At 41.9% G+C, this 17,350-nt stretch overlaps 1 long non-coding RNA gene across 4 annotated transcripts in view; it reads right to left on the bottom strand.

The window, feature by feature from the left end:
* Nucleotides 1-3,559: 3,559 nt before the first annotated feature.
* Nucleotides 3,560-17,350, bottom strand: part of LOC125989242 (uncharacterized) — a 35,802-nt gene continuing 22,011 nt past the window's right edge. For all 4 annotated transcript variants that reach the window (XR_011087559.1, XR_011087561.1, XR_011087557.1 and 1 more), the window contains one exon: nucleotides 3,560-4,832. This is a non-coding gene — a long non-coding RNA (uncharacterized lncRNA). The remainder of the gene's footprint in view (nucleotides 4,833-17,350) is intronic.

The following is a 17,350-nucleotide window of genomic DNA, read 5'->3' as shown; positions in this document are numbered from 1 at the left end:
CTCAAATTCAAAAATCAACTTTAGAAGCTTGTTGTCTTTACGTCGCCATAGCAAGGTGTCGGCTGCATCTGTCAGCTCAACGTTGGCAGATTGCGCGGCATTGATTTAGCGGCTTTGTTTTATAATTAAACATAAAACGCAATTCGTCCATATGCATGCATTTAAAAGAGCAGCGTACACACACACACACATGGCGCTTGTAATTAAAAGCACTCACGGGAAGCGGGAACGTAGAGGTTGGCAAGAGTTGGAGGCGTCAACGAGTGTTTGGCCGCCAGCTCACAGGTGCTTTCTTTTTGAGTTTCTCAACACAGAGCAGAGAAAACGCTACAAACGCACATAACGTTGGCTGGCGACCACTCGCTAGTCAAAAGTGTTCTCATCGTCGTGACGGAGTACAAATTCGATGGCAGTCAATCACACGGCCATCTGGAGGCGGCCATTGATCGCATTTACTCAACATGGACGACATGATCGGCAACAGGACGCAAATTGCTTTTTAGCGCTTTTATGTTTTAACTCATCCAAATTTTACAACCCAGGAAATCAGCTGCTTTATCGTAAGGGAAGAAAATAGAGGAAACTGGAAATACGATTTGACAGAGTCATATCCCAAAAAGAAACCTCATATGATCAAGCAAAAGAAAATGTACTTGCAAGGAAAAGAAAGGAAATTCTGAGGAAAATAAAAGTGTCTCATTTAAAAATAAATTAAGACAAAAGTTACATTTTAAGAAAATATATGTACCGTAATTTTCTGACAATAAGCCGCGACATTTTTCGCAAATTTTGAACCCTGAATCACGAGTTTTAGCTGGTGCGGCTTATAGTCCGGTGCGGCTTATAGTCCGAAAATTACGGTCATTTAAAAATATATATTTCCAGGAAAAAAATGGGATATTTCAATTTTCACACAAAGACAATTCATTTTGAGTAAAATATCATACATGGTTTTGAGAAAATAAACATATTTTAGACGTCATATTTTCCAGACAAATGTATTGCTATTTTGTGGTTATGTTCTTGTTCGTACGTTGGTTTTAGTTGTTTCTGTATTGTTCCTCTTGTGTGTTCTTACTGTGCTGTTGTGTTGTTTTTGTTATCTTGTCATTGTTTTGTTGTTAGCATATTAACTTGTGTTATTATTGTGCAGATATTTCCTTGCTGTTTTGGCTGCGCGTTTTGCCTTTGTTGTGTTCATGTACTATTATGTTTCCTGTGTGTTGTGTTATTGTTGTGTTGTTGTTACGTTGTTGCTTGTAAAACGTGACAGGCCCGATGCCTTGCGTTGAAACCTAGCAGGAATCCGCGTGTCATCCGCTGAGTGGAGGAAAGCTGACGAGGTGAGGTAGCGTTCACGTGGGGGATACGATAGAAGGTTGTTGGGGTTTTTTTTTGGTGGCGGGGGTGCGTTGACAAGCATCCCGCGCCACAAGTCAAAATGGAGAATGACTAATGAAAAGTCGTGGACGCAGATGGCGTCGGCGTGCCAGCTGTGCTGAAATCTCCCAGCATGCATCTGCGGTGTTTATCGCCACCGCCGAGCCAAGCGGGAACACGACAGAACGGAAATGCGACAAAAACATCTGCGCGTGATCCTCATGGACCACCCCCACACACACAAACACACACACAAAGAAAAGGTTTGGAATTTTCTGTCCAACAAAATAAATAATACCCTACTTCAAAACTCTTCCCCTTTCTCAAAACCCTATTCTGAAACCTCAACTTGAGTTTGAAAGCCTAACCCTGTCTTGAAACCAAAATTTGAAACTGTAATCAGGGCTTAAAACCCTGCTTTGAAACTTAAACCCAAATCTGAAATCCTACCCTTTGCTTCTTTCCACTTTTGAGTCTCCACTCTTGACTTGAAACCCTACTATAAACACCTAACCTTGGTCTCGTGACCCCAAGCAGAAATCCTTAACATCGTCGCCAAGGCTGGAAATACTCGCTACATTGGTTTGAATTTCTAATTCATAACGGTAACCTTGTGTCGTCATTTGATATCACCACATTGTTTTGAAAAAAAACGCTGCAGAGTAAAAGTCGGAGGCCGTCTTTCACGCCGACGCCATTTTCATCCCAGCGGGGCGTTGAGCGTCTCCCGCAGACCGGTCGTCGGGCTAAGCGAGAGTGTCTGAAAAACTCCCGGCGACCGAGCGGGAAGATAATGGACAATTGATGTTCTCTCGGAGAGGCCCTTCTTGGCAGGATTTAATTCTTTTAATGGCGGTACTGCTGTTTGAAAGCCGGATGTGAACCCAACCGTGTAAATATTTTATGATGTCGCGGTGTCGCCAAAGCGCTTACTTGGCATGCCAATGTCATGTGATGAGGATCTTGACGACTTCCATACTCATGTCATTCCTGAATCCCGAATCAATCCGTTTACGCATTCATGGGTAAATTTCAAATACAAATCTGAATTAAAGGAAAGTTTTTTTTTCTCAAGAAGACCAATCCGCACGAAAACAAGCGATTTCAACTAAATGAGCCGGGACATGTGCTTAACTGCTGATTCCCTCTTGAAATCTCGCCACTTCAGCCATTTCTCAGCATTGAAGCGTCCTAAATTAACCGGGATAAACCCGCATCCCCCACCCCTGTAGGCTAATTACACCGTCAGCCGCTTGTTGTGGAGATTGTTTGATGAAATATGAGCGCAATAAAAGTCGCATTAAAAGGAGGAGCGATGCGCCGGCGGAGATGGCATCACATCTTCCGTGTTGTCATCTTCATCATTCCCGTCACGAGCTAAACGGCGTTCTTGACGGGAGGTGTGGGTGCTTGGGGGGGGGGGGGGGACACGTGTCGGGACCGGAGGGGAATCGCTCATTCATCCCCCAAATGTTATTTCTATGCAAATGAACGCGGACCGAATTAGAGGAGACAGGCTTGCGGGAGTCCCGCCGGTTGCCACGGCGACCGGAATCTCATCATCATCATCATCGCAGTCAAGTGGGGCAAAAGAAGCAGATGAGAAGCTAGTTGAGAGGCTAAGAGATGAAAAAGATGAGAAAAAAAGAATCTCGAGAGGAAGCTACACACAAGTACCAACAACTTTGTGCCAAACACGGGTCTCAAAACGGCTTCAAAACAAAATGGCCGACTTTCTGTTTCGTTTGTACATGAGACTTTTTAGTGCATCCTGTCATGATACTAATTGGTATCAATGATGTCATTTATTCTAAAATGGTTGCTTTTAACCATAATGTCCGACTTCCCGTTTATTTTCTTTGAGTCATTTTTCAAGTGTTTCCAAAAATTCTCATCACATTTTCATACCACATTGGATGGAAAATTAATTAAATCATTGTGTTAAAACTTATTGTACTTTTTGCACATTTTCAAAAAAAGTGTAAACAACGTGGGACTGTTGTGTGACCCTTTCAATATTAACGACTGGGGGTGCGGGTTTGGTGGCTGGGGGGGCGGGTGGAGGGAATAGCGGGAGAGCGCATGAAAACAAAAGCTGCTTTATTCCAGAGAAAATTCAGCACATGAAATATTTAGTGTTGTTTTATTTGACACACACACACGCTTTCTTCCTGCCTCCCATGATTCCACTGGGCTCTCCTGCCAGGAAACGCTCAGCCTGGAGCGCATGGCCCGTCTGCGATAAAGACACGGCAGCACAAGAAGAAGAAAATTCTCCAAAGTTTTCTTTGGACTTGCAGTGAACACACTCGCTCTCTCTCTCGCTCCTCCCGCTCGTCATGCAGCAGACTTCTTAGGAGATTAGAAGCTTTTAGGCATTTCGCAGACCCTCCCGTCTCAGCCGGGGTCTAAGTTAGGCAGCGGGGGCTTTCACAGTGGCCGGCCGGGCCTCCTCAGATATCAGACGCCACTTGGTGTGATTGTTTGAGAAAATTTCCTCACAGCCAATCAAAGAGACACAAAAGAGTAACCACAAGCTTATTTTGGACAGCCAGATTTGAGAGGGGTGACAGACGGACGATGTTGAAGACCATTTTGAACAGAGTCCATCTCGAGGAATCTCTTGGAAGACATTTGGTCAAGATCTGATTTTGACGTTGGAGGATCCTGTTAAAAAATGGCGTACTTCTTTTCTGGTATGGCTTCTTGCACCTTTTTTTGTGGGTCTACTCATAATAGACACATTTGAAAAAGTCTCTTAAACTCATACCAGGAAGCAAATTGGAAGACATTTCAGACAGATTTTTTTTGGCCTTGTTTGGCCAGATGTACAACCTACATTCATAATTCCAAAAGAAAATAAATTCAACAGCGTGCTCATTATTGTTCTCCTCACATTGCAAACTTTTCTAATATTTGAACCGTGAGGGTCAAAGCGTGGTGACGGAAATAAAATGTCTGCACAGCGCGTTCTTCTCCACATTAATTTGCTTCCCGCTGCGGGGACGCTCTGCCTTTGATGCGGCTCTCTTTCAAACAGTAAAACAAGACAAGAATTTAACATTGCCGCTGTTTATCTATTCTCAAACACCGAGGAGAAGAAAAAAAAAAAAAACGTTTCGCTTCGTCCACGTCGCTGGGAACAATTTAACAGTTCAAAGTGGTTTTAATGCGTCTGTGTGGCTCGCCTCTAAAGGATTTGCTAGCACTTTTCAAAAAAGACGCAGATACAGCAGAGGTGTTTGATGTGCCCGCGACCGTCTGAGCGCCCCGACGGCTCTCCACACCATTTAACATCCATTTTTCATCAGCCGCCTTTGAACAAGTTGTTGCCATCCATCGCTATGCCAGCGCCGTCGGCCTCCTTGGCTTCGCTCGCGTCGTCTGTGATCCGCCTTCTTCGTTCCCGGCCCGTCCCCCTCATCCCCCAAACTCCACACGCCTCCTGGACCCTGGAGGAAGAGCGCCAGATTTCATACGTGGCCAAAAAGAGTACACAGAAGAATTGGCAGATGCGGATAGGAAGTGGAATGTGGGAAAAATGTGTACGACAGTTTTGAGTAAAATCCTTTGGGACTTCTATGGAAAGTGGAAAAAAAAAGGATTGGGACACTTACAAGAATGCAATGCAGTGGAATGGAATGGTGACAGTAGAGAGAAAAGTATTGGGACACCTACAGGATGTGAAAATGCGATGAAAATATTAAAATAAATAAATCAAAAACAAATATTGGCACCTATACAAAAAAATTAAACGTAACAAAAATGTAGACAAAATACTGGGAACCTCAAGTATATAGGAAGTGAAAATTACACAAATTTATATTTTTTCCCCAAAAAACAACTATTATGACGTTTACAGCAATTACAATACAAATGTATTCAAACGTATAAGGACATTTAAAAGATGTGGAAACCGTCACTTCACCTCCACTATTGCACCCAATAAAGCACAATTAAAAAAAAAAAAAAAGTGACATTCATCCTTGGTAAAATCTTTTCCAAGAAAATCGCTCTCAGGGCCTTGTAGATTGTCTCAGTCAGCCGTCACCTTGGCCGTTAAAACAAAATGGCAGACTGGAGCAGAATACAACGCAGCTTTTGACTGACAGGGTGCCGACACGTACCGAGTCCTGGTGGATCTGGACCAGCGACCTCAGTCTTCTCCAGTCAGTCACGTCAAGAAGAACCTTGACTGACTTGATGATTCAACCGACGTTTCCAGTAAAGCACAGAAGCGCTGCACCACTGTAAATCACGTTTCACCTTTGTTGCAAAATTCATTTTCAGTTTTATATTTTAGGAGCTGGTCAAAATAGGCTTTTTCCACACGTTAAAATTCTGTTGTTGGATTTTTATGGCAAGCATTAAACATTTTCCTTTTGGTGGCTGTCCATCTGCTTGACTTTGTTAAGGAGGTCAAGTGTGATTGTATCAGGGTCAGGGTCACTTCCTTTTCATTCTTTCATCTTCTCGTCAGTATCATCTGCATGCAGGAGAGGGAGGAAAATAAAACAGGAAAGGGCCATCCAACATCGAGGCGATGATGCAAGCGGGAGGCAAGACGAGCGCTAGCTGAGCGCTAGCCGCCGTTAGCGATCCAGCAACAGGAAGGCAAACCCTGTGAGGGTTCAGGTGGGGAGCCCCGGCCTGGCCTGGGGAGTTAGGAGGTGGATTTCTTCATCTTCTTCTACTTTTTCCTCTTCTCCGTGGGGTGTCGTGACACTGTTGCTGCTTCCTTCTCCTGTCAAAACCGACCACCCGAGGACAAGATGAGCCATCAAAGACCACAAGGAGTGTGTCTGAGTGCTTCTGTTGTACGTCATACAACAAACCAAAAATAACGCCAAGGATTCTATTGATTTAGATTGGTTATTTCCCAGGTTTCAAAAACGGTTAGTGTTGATTTGAACTAATACAATCATATAACCCTTGGTTTGATTCCTCAGCGGGTAATTGCTTTTGAATTATTTAGCACGAAGGCTTATTTCGGGTCTTAGGGTCAAAGTTGAACAGCTAATCAGTGATGATCCTTCTGTCACAGGAGCCACTTTGATCATTCATGTGTTCTCTTCAACTTGCTGGTCTTACATCATCATCTTGTCTTACCTGGTCTTCTCCTCATCCTCCTCTTTTTCATCCTCCTCCTCTTCTTCTTCTTCATTGAACACGTAAGGGGAAAAAAAACACAAGGCAGCTTTCTTTTTATCCCGTGACACTTGAAAGAGAATCCATGTAAAATTTAACAGCCCTTCTCCGCCAGCAGAAGCGATCTGTTCGCAATGGTAGGGGGGTGGGGGTGTAGCTGCTGGTATGGGGAAGGATGAGGAGGTTGAAGATGTGGGTGAGGAGAAGAAGGGCAACAGGTGAGCCTGAGACATACTTGATGATGTCATCGTAGCAACTTTGCTGGAGTTAGGCAGCCAATCGCAAAATGAAGAGTAAGGGCGGTATTGTTGCAAAGCATGATGGGAGTTGTTCTTTAGTGGGAATGATGGACAAATAGAGAAGTCAAACTAGAGTTTAACTGAAGTGTGATCGTTGGCTTGTGTGTTTTAAAACATAAAAACCTAACTCTTGTTGGTAACTCTAGCCTGGTCTTGAAACCCTAACTTTGGTTTAAGGTTCCAATTCAAACACTAAAACTTCTTTCAAACCTTAATTTGGAACTAACCCTGCTAATAAGCCTTGTTGAAAACCCAACCTTGGCTTGAACTTAAAAGTCTTGTTTGAAATGTTAAAAATCAAATTTTAAGCCTTATGTTACAACACTTATTTGAAGTACAAAACCCTGTCTTGAAACTCCTGCCTTGAACTCCTACTTTAAAACCTCAAACCTTGTTTGAAATCTTTATTTCAAATTAAAACCTTTAACCCTTTTATTGAAACATGACATCAGATTGGAATCAATTTTTCATAACTTAATCCTGACTTAACCCTTAATCCTGAACCTCAGCTTCCATTGATGTGTTTATTTCTGCGTCTGTTTCCATCAGAAGTTATTAATTACATTTTAGTTCATATCAACCACAAAAAAAAAAAAAAACTTTTGAATTCTGAACGGGTTGAAAAAGGTTGAGCTAATTTAATCATAATGTTTTTTTTTTTTTCTCCCTGTTTGTTTACTCTGCTAACTTTTCATCAGTTTCTTGAAGAGCACTCACAGCGATGCCCGGTCAATTATGCATATTGCATATTAATACTTCATATGGCGAAAAAGAAAAAAGGAAGAGCTGTACTGCATTTCTCCCGAAACATGCCCAAAAGCACAAATATCTTTTTTTTTATTGCCTTTAATTATTTGATTCAGTGATGCTCTAAATTATTGTATTATATATATATAATTGTTATGTATTATCTTTAAATTGTCCCCTCGGGAAGAGACTGGACTTATTGGACCTCTTCAAATTGTGGTCTTTACATCAGGACTTTCCTTTTCTATCCGAGCCACAAGACCCAGAGGCTTTTGCCGAAAAGGATGCTAGGAAACAAAAATACTTTGGAAAGGTGCCTGCAACATTTGAACAGACAGTAACTGCTCAAATGAGTGAAAAGTCTTCAACAAATAACACGACTCACTTCACTCTTTCCAACATTGTCGTTTCAAACGTTCGCAAGGGACACTGACTTCTGCATTATTCAAGTAATTTTTGCAAAGGGAAAATGTTTGAGGTTCTTATGTATTGAATTTGATTTGTCATCTGAGAAATCAGTCGGCGCAAATAAGTCCAATTGGTCTCTGGATGTGAAATATGGGATTTATTTGAATGTTTTGTGTCAATGGAAGCAGAGTCGCAACAGATGTTTACGCTTGTTTCAATCTAATTGTAAATCTCACTGGCATGAAAGACCAGACAAAATACATCATTGTGGTTGCCACGGCGACACGAAAAACAAGTGCGGCTGATAGACTCGGGTATGCAGTTGTAATTTTTCCGGATTGTTTTTTGGGGAGTGTATATGGCTACGAACTTGGGTTCATATTGAAATTTGAAACCCTAACCCAAACTTGAAATTTGAATTTGAAACCCTAAACCAGATTTGAAACTTGAATTTCAAACTGTAGACATTGCTTCTAACACATATTAGAAACCTTAACCGTGGCTCAAAACTCAAATGGGAAACCGTAACATTGGCATCAAATGTTAACATTTTGTTTAAAACCGTAATCCGATTTTAAATGCCCAACGTTGGCTAGAAATTCTAGTTTGGATTCTAAATGTGAAACCCAAGTCCACAAATCTTTTTTTCAAGAACTATGATCCAAGTTTGAAACCTTAATTTGCAAACTTAACCCTGCCTTAACACCCACCGTAAATTAAAGTGTGAACAAACAGCTGCTGCTTGAACTTGTTGTAAATCTAATCGTACATCTCCCAGACATGAAGGTCCAGATGAAACACAAGACTGCTCTTGCCACTACAAATGTTGAAAAACAAGGTTGGATGGTAGACTCAAGGCAGCTGTTATTCTTATCCAAAAGTCGGCGTAATTACCCCGGCAACGGCTAACCAAATTGTCCGGGCTGGGCTGGCCAATTAGGTGCGGGCGGAGCGGCTAATGGAGAGCCAATTACACAGACCTTCTCCCCATTAGCCTCCATTTGCAGCCAGGAAATTTAGTGGCGGCATATGGACCGGCCGTGACGTCCAAATCAGATTAGCGTTCACAGAGCACTCAGACGCGGCACGAGTTGTCCTCATCTCAGACGCGGGCGTGGCTGTCCTCGACCGTCTCATCGCTAAAAGCAAAAATAAAAGCCATGCTTTTTCAAATAAGGCGCTGGAGATGTGAGAAGTGATAAGCAGCAGTGACCTCACTCCAAGTGGACATATGATGTCACAACACACAAGAGTTTGGGGAAAAAAAGTTTCTTTAATTTTGCAATCCTTACTTTGGTTTTAAACTACATTTTTTGAAACCATAACTGTAATTTAGTACTAAATTCAATTTGTGACCATTTGTTTGACGTACCAATTCTGGCTTTAAACATTAACTTTAAGATTAGTCAGGCAAAACTGTAAAAAGTCAACACTTGTTTTTTGCGGACTTTCCTGTATAGTGTACGTGTTTCAGTGTGGGTTTGACTGTGCTCTATGTGTGTGTGTGTTTTGGTGAGCGTGAGAATTCCCTCAGTTGTTGCATTAATAATGAGCAAGAGTAGCAGATTAAAAATGGAGGCGAGCTGAGGAAGAGGCGTCTTCACCACAGGTGGAGAGAGGCTGAATATAAAACACTGGCATGTGTAAACACACTCACGCACATACAGGCACGATTTTAATAGAAAGCAGCTGGACAAATATGATGGCAAGTTTATCTTGGAAAGACCCCTGGAAATGATTTTAAAATGGCAGCTTGAAACCAAACCGCCAGATTTTCTGTGTAGTTGTTTGTGGTTACATTCTTAATATACAGTAAATAGAATGGAATGGATTCGGGGGGGCTTAATTTTAAATTTTTTTAACTCAGTTATAGTGAATTATATAAACCACACGCAATGAGCAAAACCACAATATACGTAGCATTTTCCGACTTTGTAGTATGCCAGGGTAAAATTTAGTAACAATAAAAAATAAAAATCTAGAGCAGGGGTCACCAATATTTCAGAAATTGCAGTGCTCTACTTCTTGGGTACCGAATAATAAGTTTGACACATTTGAAATCAAATTACATTGAATATTATTTTTTGTTATCATGATTACGTGTTTTTATTGACTGAAATGCATTTCTATAAATCCCTACCAGTCTTTACATTTGTACATCTATTTTATTGACATTTATGACATTTTTAGTCGACAGCAAGTCGTAAAATGGCCGCCCGTGGGATGAATAAAAACAGGTGAATTTTGATTGTTTAATTCATATCCCACCAACAAAATACTAATCAGAACACTGTGTTTCGACTAACTGGGCACTGTGAAGGTCAACGTTTTGGGGTTGACTTGCCCTTTAATAAGGTAACAAATGTAAGGTTGCAGTAGTTGTGAAGTCATCGATATATTTTTCGCAGGCAGCATGAAGACGAATGATGTCACAGTGAATAGCACCATGTTCGCTGTTTCCTCCCACAGTTCAGTGAGCACGGGTGGGGAGTCACTAGCCTGATGGAGTGACAATTTAAAGAAGCGCTGCTCGTAAAGGGTTGTTTCTTTAAAATGAAGATCGTGTTGTCGGCCACCGGGTCGCATCCCGGCAGTCTTTTCTGCTGGCCTAGCACTCTCGTTTATGTCGTGCCCCGATTGGTGATTTAGATTTTGACAACAGACATCTGCATATTCTGCTGACGTACCATTTTTATTTGCTTAAGACTGTGTGTGTGTGTTTAATAACAGTAACTATTGACTTGTCGTGAAGCCACGGTCCTTGAAAGTATTTATGACCCTCTTGGCAGCTCAGCGGCATTTCTTTGCTGTCGAAGCGGAACGGCTTGCGCAACGACTCCCACCTTCAGTTCACGGCGCCGTTTCCCCTGTATCGACGCCTCGGATCCATACGAAAGAAAAACCCGTCCGCCTCAAAAGTATCGAATGAACAGCCGAGACAAAGCGTAAGCTCAGCTCGGAGGAGATGAAGTCGACTGGGGGAGAAACTAACGCGTCTGGGTTTTGTTATTCAAGGTAAACAGCAGCTGAAATCAATGCTATGTTTTGGCAACAGGACAAAGAGTCGTCTTTGGAGGACATCTGAAAATGTAGAAAATGACTCAAAATGGCCACTTTAAAGTAAAATAAAACTTTTATTTTTGCCTGTTTTAGTTTTACTTTTTGGGGGTCTACTCATGATAGACATTCTTGCCAAATTTCATGTTCCTAGCTTTGGGGGCCTTACTGTCAAAACAAATCATTCACGATTTAAGCGTTTATTCTAGAGATCTATTCCAGATCCAGACAACCTAATTAACCTAAAAAGAACTGTTTTAAACCAAATTAAATGACTGACTTCTGGTGTCAATCTGGGTATGGATTCTTGACTCATTTTTGGGGTTCTACTCATGACAGACATACCTATCAAATTCTTTGGTTCTGAGTTAAACGGGCTTGGGGGCTAAAAATCATCCCCAAAATTGTGGGGCAAAGGTATCTGGAAATTAAGCTTGCAATGGCTCCATTAAATGAAAAAGGCAAACTCCCTAAAATGTTCAAGTATTTGCTTCTAGAGACTTTTTGGTGGATCTACGTAGTCTGCCTACCAAATTTCATGTTGGCAAGGATATCTGGAAATTATTCTTAGTATGGCTGCTATGACTTCCTCCTGACTGACTTTTTGGGCATGACTTTTTTGTGGTTCATCTCACAGTAGACATGCTCACTAAATTTCATGTAATGAGTCAAACTAGCTGTGGAGGCTTATTATTATTAAAAAAATAATAATTCTTTTGCATCTTGGCGTTTCCCCTCTATCTGGCATAGAAGGTTGAGATTTGGTTGGCCAAAATCTTGAAATGAAATGCCAGATTTTCTTTCATATTACGTATCGAGTTGAGCTGTGAGGACTGAATTTGAATGAAATCTGTGAGGAGCGATTTGGACCACGTTGCCAGTCCAATACTCGATGGTGTGAAAGCAGTCTGAGATTTAATGACTTTAAGGGGCTCGACTTGAGTTAATTATGTGGATGATTTACTACTTTTTATTGCCACGCTGCACTAGCTTATCGACTGCACTGACTAAGCAATAAGAGAGTACTTTGCAACAACATCCCAGCACACTTTGACTGCGTCATAAATAAGAGTGACTCATCAAGTGTTGTGTTGACTAAACTTGAGGACGTGCTGAAAAATGCTGCTTTTTAGGGTTATTCTGAGAAACATTTTGGAACACAGAGAACAGACAGAGACGTTATCGATTTGAGTTTTAGTGGAAGTGAAAATGTTATCTAGGTTCGTGTTGATATACGTTTCAACAAAAGCGACGCATTCCCAAGAGGAAGTGGTTGATTTCATATTATCTGTAGTATTACTTGTTTGTTTGTTTGTTTATTTGTTTGTTTAATTCTCGGCTCTGGAAGTTGATACAACGTAATATTGCGAAAAACTTGCTGGAAAAAAAACAATTTCAAAGACGCGTTTGATAACAGGAGGAAGAAAGCAAATCCCGGAAGGAAAGACAAACAAAAAGCAAAACTTGCTTTAAATAATTCAATTGTTATGTGCTTTTTCTTTAAGCAAATAAAATTACATTAAAATTGGATTTTTGAAAAAACAAAACTAACAAGAAGTCTTTCAAGTGGAAAAAGAATTTCAAGTGATGCAGTAGAAAGCCTGAAGCAGCATAGTGCACAAAGCAGATTGTTTGGAATAATGAAAATGAAAAAAAGTAAACAGAAAACAAGTATGTAATATAAAAAAAAAAATATATATATATATATATATATATATATATATATATATATATATATAGAGCAACATTTTTAGAATAAGATAAAGACAAAGCAGACCAGGAGTCTATGAATGAACATAAACCCTACTCTGATGTACACAGACAAAAAGTTATGACAGAAGATGAAAGGTGAACGAGAAGGACATCCAGAAGGTTACGCAGGTGTAAATAGTGGGGTCCAACTTAGTTGGCAACCACAAACAACAATCCCCCCATGTGCGGTAATACGGCTGTTGACAGTTGCAGACATGACCTACAACAGATGCACAGCCTAATTCACCCCGCGGACCTCTAATGGAGACAAATGGACGAGGCAGCCGGCGACAGAAGGTGCCGCGCATCTATATTCATCCATGTTTACGCCAAAAAAAGACTTTTTACCAGGAAGCCTTTCTTGCTCACTTGGCGCCGCAGTGGGAAGTTGACACCTGCCCTGCCAATCTGAAGCACAATTCCCAGCATGTTGACGGTGGAGAGATTTGATTATTTTGACCGTGTTGGATGGAAAATTCAAAGAAAACAAAGTCATCCACACAGGGACTAAAGAAAATTGCACGAAATTAACTGGAAGTGACTGTTTGAAAAGGTACGACTCCCACTGTTCATTGCAGGTGTACACAAAGTGGTACCAAATGTCATCCAATTTGAAGTACCTCCAAAAGGTTTTTGAAGACATCACATCGTCAATCTCTGACCTTATGCAGTTGACTCATTAAACGTTACCAACCTGCTATATCCGCACATAAGAGTTGAAAATCAAATGTTTCTTTAAGAGGAGTTTGCATCACTAAAAATAGTCAAAATCAATCACAGATGGTTCCTTCAAAACAAGATGGACGTCTCTTTATGCAGAGCTTTTTGTGGGTCTACTCATGATAAACACGCTGACTAAATTTCATGCTTCTCAGTCAAACTGGACTCATGGGCTCAATTTCCCCCTCAAAAAAATCCCAAGAGGACCTTCTAGTACCTTTTCAAGCAAGACTTCCCGAGACCTTTTAGTAGGTCCATTCTTGAAAGACATGTCAGCAGTCGACTCAGTGGAAATGGCTCAAGGAGCTGAAGTTTCTAAACGTATTCCAGGAGGAGGGATTGCAGGTAATTGGCTGCCTCAAACCAGAAAGAACTCTTCTGTGTCTTTTCAGGCATGCCTTTTTGGTGGGTCTAATCATACAGATGAGTCCACCAAATTCCTGGTTGTTAAATGAAACAGGCATCAGAGGCTGAATCTTCAAAGATTCCCGCACGTACCGAGGTGGCCTTTTAAATCACAGGTTCACACTTTCATTGGATTTAATAATGATGCCTATCAAGAAACACATTATTATGATCATCTCTCTTCAGACGAGTGCATTCTGGTGACTGTCGTCCCTCGAGCAGGCTCTTCATCTCGCGGAGGATTCCCTCGTCAAGTGTGCAGAGTCTCCCCGCCGTAAAACTTGATCATTCCCCACATTTACATTTAGAGGAGGGCAGGTTAAGCGAAAGAGCTCCAAGACCGAGGACGCGACGCTTAACGCAAACTCCCTCGGACTCAGTTGGGAATCGTAACCTCGCCGGTGAATTACAGAAATGTCCTTTTGACACTTTTTACGGCCTTTTCGCTTCACTACCTCTTTCTCGCGGGAATGCTTCGGCAAAGTCATGCAAACGATGCAGGACAAAGAAGTTTGAGATGTTCCTTGGTCAGGGTTCTCAGGTTTTGTGGTTTGACGTTCAAATTGTCATTTGCCCGCAGTTTAAATAATAGCTTAGCTAAGATGAAGAATACTAAAAGCCTAAGCTGTGATTTATGTGAGGTGATACTCTGCTGAGTTAGCATGGTTAGCAGACCCATTAGCCAGGTGCTAATTAGCACTATCACAGAAAATAACTTTTACTTCACGGGTGGATGTGAGATATTTTGTTGTTTTTTTTTTTTTTTTTTACTCCTTAACACCGAAGAGTGCCTTTGATTGAGGCTAATTTAAGATCTTAGCGTAAATAACATCCTCAAATGAAAATGACAAGCGTCCAGAGACAAGAGCTAAACGCCTCTGCCTGAAACGAGATGATTAACATGCCCATAAATGGAGGATCAGAAGCGCATCTGAGACTAACAAGCTCTCTCGGCTTGTTATTGATCCAGCCTCAATCGATCCGACTCAAATCAGAGCGGACGGGAGCTGATCAGGCTAATTACGTTAGCATCATGCATTCATCTGCTTCATTATTGAATTCCTTCCGATGCAAGGATCACCTGTTTTGTTTTTCCCTCCCACCCGTTTCTTAAAGAACTGGGAAATTACGACAAGTATGATCATTAGAAGAACTGCTGATGTTGTTTTCACATTTTCGTCTTTAATAAAATGGCCAAAATGACCCGAAAATTACCACGACAAACCAAAATGGCAAAGTATTTTCAAGCTGAAATCAAGCGTGTGTGTGTGTGTGTGTGTGTGTGTGTGTGATAGATGATAGAAATGACTATCAAATGTCAAGCTGATGAGGGAAACTGACTTCAGGGGGCTGTATTTTCAAACTCAACTAATTAGAGTCTTGTGCTTTTGGCAACTGATCAAATGTTGCCACCATTCTCTGCCCATTTAGTAATGAAAGATGTAAGATGCAATTTAGCGGCATTCGTCTGTCTCGTATATCCATCCACTTTCTGAATCGCTTGTCCTCACGAGGGTCGCGGGCATGCTGGAGCCCATCCCAGCAGTCTTTGGGCAGTGAACTGGTTGCCAGCCATGTCACACAGAGACCAACATCCATTTTTTGGGTTGTGAGAGGAAACCGGACGACCCGGATGAAACCCACGCAGGGACGGGGAGAACATAAATCCACACAAGAAGGCTGTAGCCGGAATTGAACCTCTGTTGTTCCTCCCGTCTGGTGCACAAGGTTCAAATTTGTTAACAATTGGGCAAAATTTCTAGGAGGACCGATAATTGTGGAAATGAGCGCGTGAGTACGTGAGAGCCGAAAGGAAACAATTTCAAGAGGACTACCGCACTGCATACGTGGGCTTTCATAATAATTTTCCCTGATAGTGATAGCAGCTGCTTCCCAGTAGACAGAAGCGCCACACATAAATATCATTCAATAGAGCTTTCTGTTAAAATACGATCCTCCCTTTCATTCCCATCTTCATCGCGCTCGTCATCTGTGCTCATGCGAGCCTCACCTGTGCTTCAATTGAAATTTAAAATGTAAATGTGTTTTATTCGGCACGGAAAAACTCGTTGTGAGGTGAACGCGGGGCAACAACATCTCGCCAAATCATTTCCCCGACGCATTTACATGCAAATTCGGCCCTCCGCCGCCACAATGGAGCTGGGCAAATCATTGTCTCATCACACAGAGATGGATTTCATCCCCCGGCATGAATCAGGGCCGTGCTGAATTCATATGCCGAGCGCTGCGAGCCAGACTCCTCGTCTTCCATCACGGGGGGTGCAGGTGGTAAGGGGGGGAAGGCAAACAGCCCCGGACCCTTTAGCATTTGCGCAAATGTCAGCGAAAAGGACAGATCTCAGGAAGTAGGTACAGAAAAGCTAAATGGGAGGGGGGGGGGAGAAGAAATGGGAAGAATCACGGTGCTAGGTACCAAGTTCTGAAACAAGCCATAGTTGAACAAAGACCAAGTAAAGCAATATCTTTGAAAATAGTGACTTTCCAGAGGATGTACAAGCATCTTTTTTGTAGCATCTCGTTCCCTTCAATTTCCATCTTGTATGGTACACGAATATCCTCTTTACTCTGTGCCCTATTGTGGTTTAAAAAAATATGGCTGGACCACAGAATCTTTTTCCTAGCCATGTTTTTTCCCAGGATTCTGGCTCAGTTGATGGTAAAGCAACGTTGCGTTAGGGACAGCAGTAGCTCCATTGCCCGAAACACCACAGCCCGCGAAAAGAAATGGTAAATAGTATGCTTTAGCTCTTGATTCTTGGGCTATTCCGACCCACTAAACACCTACAAAATGTTTAAATTTGTGTCCAAATGTACTAGGTCTCCTTTAAACACAGCCCAGCGTGAGTCCAAACACACACAGACACCTGGTGTCACAAAATGTCTGCCATCTTTTGTTACTCGAGATGACTTTTTGTAAGGAATATATTTCCCTGCATCTGCAGCCAGAGAGTGTCCTCCCGTTGAGACTCCCGCTTTAATATTCATCCGCTATGTCCCAGCAGGCCAAGCCGATACCTCCGGGCCTTCAAACCAGACAGGAGACAAGAGACAAAGAGGGGGAGGAGGGGGGTGACGAAGGAAAGTGTAAAGGGTAGGAAGGAAGTGAGAAATACACCTTTAGACCATGACGTCACAAGGTGGCAAAAGAGCACCAAGACAGAGCGGGGTCTTGCCGTAAAGAATTTCATGGTATGTCTCGTTATGCCACAACCAACTATTTTTTTTTAAATCATTGTTCTTTTTTAGTTCACGTCTGGAGTGGTCAATCATCTTCCTTCCACCTGGAAGTAACCGAGCATTTATCATTGACAAACATGAGGAAACCGATTATCGGCTGAAAGCCGGAATACAATATGGGAAGCGCTGTAATCTACTTTCTGATGTAGTGACCCTGACTCCGACCGGATGCCTGG

This window comes from Syngnathus scovelli, chromosome 1 (genome assembly GCF_024217435.2).
Source record: "Syngnathus scovelli strain Florida chromosome 1, RoL_Ssco_1.2, whole genome shotgun sequence".
In the NCBI taxonomy this organism is placed as follows: Eukaryota; Metazoa; Chordata; class Actinopteri; order Syngnathiformes; family Syngnathidae; genus Syngnathus; species Syngnathus scovelli.
Note: the sequence above shows the minus strand (reverse complement) of the source record. Positions and strands in the feature narration are given on the sequence as shown.